The following is a 5,842-nucleotide window of genomic DNA, read 5'->3' as shown; positions in this document are numbered from 1 at the left end:
CAAATACCCCCCCCCCCCCCCCCCTGTGCATGTTTTGACTCCTCTGTGTACACAACTTCGTACTACTGACTGGAACGGGTTGATTTCCCCAATCCCCACCCTTGTTTATCTCTACTCGGTCCAATTACGCCACAGCGACCGAGTATGTATAGTCTGGACACAAAACTTAAATCGGCAACAAAGAAGAAGATTATGCTTCACTTGGTAGGGTGTTCCACCCAGTACTTACATATGAAGTTTCACGAAGAATTGACATCCATAGTATTCAGTGGCGAACGTCCTATCTTTTGTTCCACTAAAGTATTAGCTTTCGTGGGGACAAATGTCTTCCTTGCATGTTTTGACTACTATACACGTAACTTCGAATTCGTACTACTAGAACGGGTCAGGTTGCCCCGCTAGCTCTTTAGCCTTTGTTTTATTTCTACTCGAGCCAATCACATCGCAAAGAACCACATTGGCGCAGCCCCTGCCCCAGCAGGCTAGGATCCTATGCAGTAGCGCACCATGCAGTACAGTCACTGTTGTATGGACTCGGCCTCACATGTTATCCGCACTACATCACCTATAGTACCACAGAGGATCTCAACCCGCTTGAATATGGGTATCATGAGACAATGACTTTGAAGAACCTTTTGTGGTATAGCTTTCATTTAATCGTGGATCCTTGGTAGTCATGCTTATTTCAGTTTGCTCATTTTGATGTACTGTGTTTAAGGGTTTTCTTTCGGAGAACTATGTACTGTGTTTAAGTGATTAATAAAGTTCGGCCGGCCCCAAAAAGGAGGTCTCAGACGTTTTTCTTTTCTTTTTTGAGAATGCATCCACGGTGGTTGCCTAAAAAAACAAATGTGTGTGTACATTTTTTTTCTCTGATTGGTCCTACTGGTTTAGGATAAATACGGCCACCTCTTTTGTTTTTTGTTTAAATTTTTTGGTGAAGTAAAGAATTTCATGGTTTTTTTAAAAAAATGTTCAAGGATTTAAAGAAAGATCATAAATTTGGAAAAATAGTTCATGGATTTTTAAAAATGTTCACCAATTTTAAAAATGTTTAATAATTTGGAAAAAAAATCATGATTTTTGGAAAATGTTCACGGACTAGAAGAAAAGTTGAAAATTTTGGAACATATTTATGAATTTAGAAAATGTCAGTGAATCTTACCTTCTAACCCAACCCTAGGTAACTGCTCTAATGACATGAAGTTAACTGTTTATTATCTTCCATTTTAGCCGCAACTGGTTAGCTAAAATTCTCCAGATTGAAGGCGTTCAGTGTTTGTATCAGAGGTGCCGAATGCCTGTTTTTTCCTAGGCATTCAGAGCCTGGACAGAGAGCAACGATTTGTTAATTCGTCACCTCTTACCCTGATTGGGTAACCAAATAGCCGGAATAGTTGTTATATGAATCCAACACAACTCAAGCTTTTAAAAGTAGTGGAGATATTCTAGAAAACAGTATGGCAGAGATATGAGAGGGGGCGGGCGGCTAGTGCCCCCCTCCCCACCAATCCCAACTTAATTATCTCCTAGTTGTACGCTTATGTATTCATAACAATTCATACTTCCAAGACTTCTCATAGCGGGGGTATCATAGCAAGTATCACGCAGACCCATGCAATGCCAACTAGACATATTGCTGGCATGTCATACTTCATGACCTCTCGTAGGGACGAGGCGGTCGGCTCCTCCTAATTCTTGCAGTTGTGGTTAGCATAACATATCAAAGTTCAACCTTTTTATAGGAATTATTGCTTCTCTTTCAGCTTCGCATCTACATCATATTGATTTGCGCAACTACTCGGGAGGCTAAGGGCATTCCAACATCCGACAACAACGGCCGTTATAGCTAGGATGCACTGTCCTGATATGGACGTGATTTTCATTTTTTATAAGGTTTTTTCTGCGGGGTGAAGGGGAGTCTATTACTTAAGGCAGCAAAGCAGACAACACTAGTTTTACAATCTCATTCAAGCCTGAACCCAGCCATACCGCAGTACTATAAGGGTGTATTTGTAAGGACTTGTGATACTTAATATACGGTCTTAGGCCTTTTCATAAAAAAAATTTGCCGTGCACAACATATATATATATATATATATATATATATATATATATATATATATATATATATATATATATATATATATATATATATAACTATTCTACACATGGAGAGTCAGATCAAAATGGAGGCGTATGCATGCTACTAGTCGATCCTCGTATGTGATGTTTAGCTTAGAAGATTGGATTTAGAAGTTAGAACGACTTGGTCCGTCCATAGTTTTTGCGGCAGCCGGCAGGGATCCGTGGGCCGGTTGGCGGTTGGCTTGGTTGCTCCGTCCTACTCATGCATTCTGGCAATAGTCACCATCCTTCAACAAAGCAAAAAAAGAAAAAAGAAAGTCACCATCGCGTCAAAAAGGATACAATAGTACTAGATAAGATACTGATGTGTATGAGATGATTGGCTACAACTGAGCTAGGATGGATGCACGTGTGAATACGGAGAAGGATGCCGACCATTCTCCTTTTGACTCTTGGCTGGTCTCTCTCTCTGGCCGGAAAAGCAATCCAAGTCAACGGAAATTTCCTCCCGTTTCCGTTTGATGTACTCCCTTTGTTTTTAAATATAAGTCTTTTTAAACGTTTTAAATGGACTACAACATACGGATGCATGTAGACATATTTTAAAGTACGAAATATGTATATGACAATCGTGTGGCAGATTGCTAAAACTACCTAACCACCCGAGCGACGTCTGATCTCGATCGCGTGGCTATTCCTCCCCTTCGCTCGGCTTCATCCCCGCACCACCGCATGAATCTCCCTTGCCGTGGATTTGGCCCGCAAGGCACACCGGCCTGAAGAGATGCGCTCATCCACCCGGCCACCCGGCCACAGCGGGGAGATGGAGGACGCCTGCGCCACAGTCCCGCGCTTCGCTGACATGCCTGTGCGCCTGCTCACCATGCGCCACGACCTCGACGGGCTGGGTCTCAACGCCAACGCGCTAGCTCCGCCTCTCGTCGCACCTCTTTGATGGCCACGGCGATGCCTAGGTACGCCCAGGACTGGAAACCCCCTCCCATCTCATCGGATTCAGCACCAACGACAGCCCAGGACTGGAAGCTCCCCGTTGTGCTCGTTTTGCTCCCTAGGACAGCGAGACGGCTTGATTTGTTGTTGTTTTTTTTATTAGATTTGCATATGATGCGGGGCGCAGCAGAGCACATAGTGACATAGCAGAAGTATGGAGGCGAGGCGGCTCGATTTTTTACACTACCGCTCCTATTGATCATCGTCCTTGCTGCTCTTGTTCTGCAACAAGGCGGCTTCATATCCATAGACCTTTGGTGCTCCTGTTCTTTTCACCAACGCCTTTTGTTGTTGCTGCTACTCACCTCCCTGTTGCAACCCCTTTTAAGATTCAGTGTGTTCTCTGAAACTTGGGTGAATAGACTAATCATTCCAATCAGGTCCAGTTACTTGCATGACCGACGGAATGCAAAAGGCTCCAACCAAACCACTATACAAAGGCCTGAAACACTAGCATTAAGATTCAGGGAGTTTGATTTGGGATCCCTTGACCAGCACGATGGTGACGCACTGACGCTCCTCTCCTCTACTTATATAGTAGAAAATGAACGTCAAACCTCTGTAAATTTCTGCACTGAGTTCAGGTTTACCACTATATCGGTGCTCATCAACCTGAATCGGGCCTAGACGGCATAAATCTCGCACACTTCTGGTCCTAACAACCCACAAGTAGACCGCCAACTCAAACGATGTTTTATTGGAAGCAACATGTAAACAATATTGGGAACGATTGGTTGTACCGGACGATACTTGCGACCTAAAAAGCCCCATTGGAATGTTGAAAATAGTTCATGTTTTCATGTCCGGTAACATCTACATAAACAACATGGTAATTTTACATACTGTAGGTGCAATAAGTTATGCAGCCTAGGCCAGATAATTTTTTGGACCTTGGAACAAAATTCTTGAAATATAATTTTACATACTGTAGGTGCAATAAGTTATGCAGCCTAGGCCGGTAAATTTTATGTGTATAGCATGCTAATTTATGCATCATAGACCTAATAGCTTATTTGCAACACTGTGCTAATTTCTACCGAGGAATTTTATTCGAAGAAAAATACCTCGGTAATTTCTGTGTAAATAGTATGATAATTTACGCACTGCATCTCTGATAACTTACATATGAACACCATGGTAACATTGATCCTTGGGGAAAAATATTGAAAACATACCCCCGATAATTTTTGCGTAAAGATCATGATAATTTATGCACCGCATACCCAATGAAATACGTATAAACAATGTGGTAACTTTGAACCAGGGGCCAAAAATTGTTGCAAAAACATATCCTGAGTAGTTTCTGTGTAAATAGTATGATACTATACACGTCATAAACTTAATAACTTAGGTACAAATACCATGGTAATCTTTTTCCCGTGGTAAAAAAGTTGTTAAAAATATACCCCTCTAACTTATGTGTAAATACCTTGGTAACATACACGCAATATATCTGATAACTTACTCAAAAATACCATGGTAACTTTTCACCCTTGAGGAAAAAATTGTTGAAAACATTCATGGTAATTTTTCTGTGCAAATAGCATGATAATATACACACCGATGACGTGATAATTTCATTAGCCTAGGCGTGGTAGCTTTTGACTCTCAAAAAAAGTCATTGGAACATACCAACATGAGATTGAGTTTTGAAGGTCTTAATTGTGATGGAATTTTTTTATGCGAAATTAGATTTTTGAATTGGTCTGACAGTTTGAATTATAAAAAAAGTTAATTTTCAAATATAACCCCAGTAACTTATATGAAAATAACATGATGATATACGAATGGCATACCGGATAAATTACGTAGAAACACCATGATAACTTTGACCAAGGAGGGAAACAAGTTAAAAACATACCCCTCATAACTTATGTGAAATAGCACGGTAATATATGAACCGCATATCCAATAACTTACGTGCAAACAATGCGGTAATTTTTTACCAAGGGGGAGTTATTGAAAATTATAACCCCGGTAACTTATATGGACATAGCACGATAACTTGCATACCACAGGCATGGTAACATATGTAGTAGAGGCATGATAACTTCTGACCCGAAAAAACTCATCGAAATATACCAATATGGGATATAGTTTTGAAGATCTCGTCGTGACGAACCTTTTATGCGAAAAAGGTTTCATCGGACCGGCGGTTTGAATTACAAAACATTTTTGAATTTTCGAAATAAAGAGATTCTATAATGACATCAGCTTGTTTGCCCTTAGTGCATACATAAATGTACACGTGAAGAAGCGTGTGAGAACCATTTTTATGTCCCGGTAACTTATGTGAAAATACCACGATAATTTATATACCACGGGCGCGGTAACTTATACAGCCCAAGCGTGATAACTTTTGACCCGAGAAAAAGTTGTCGAAACATAGCAACATGGGATCTAACTTCGAAGATCTTATCGAGACGAATCTTTTATGTGATAACAGTATTTGCATCGGATTGACGGTTTGGGCTACAAAACATTTTAAATTTCGAAATAAGGAGAATTTAGCATGACATCAATTTTTTGTCCTCTAATGCATGTACGTAATTAGAGAACAAAAATAAACGATGAAAGAAGAGAGTGAGTCATACTAATGCATGCATGCATGTAATTAGAAGGAAAGAAAGAGGTGTGTGGCAGTTTTGCTATCTGCCACACATGTGCCAAATAGTGCGGTCCTTTAAAGTATACATTCACTCATTTTTCTCCGTATATAGTCATTTGTTGAAATCTCTAAAAA

Source organism: Triticum aestivum, chromosome 7A, assembly GCF_018294505.1.
Source record: "Triticum aestivum cultivar Chinese Spring chromosome 7A, IWGSC CS RefSeq v2.1, whole genome shotgun sequence".
In the NCBI taxonomy this organism is placed as follows: Eukaryota; Viridiplantae; Streptophyta; class Magnoliopsida; order Poales; family Poaceae; genus Triticum; species Triticum aestivum.
The sequence above is the reverse complement of the archived record's forward strand: the minus strand, read 5'-3'. Positions refer to the sequence as shown.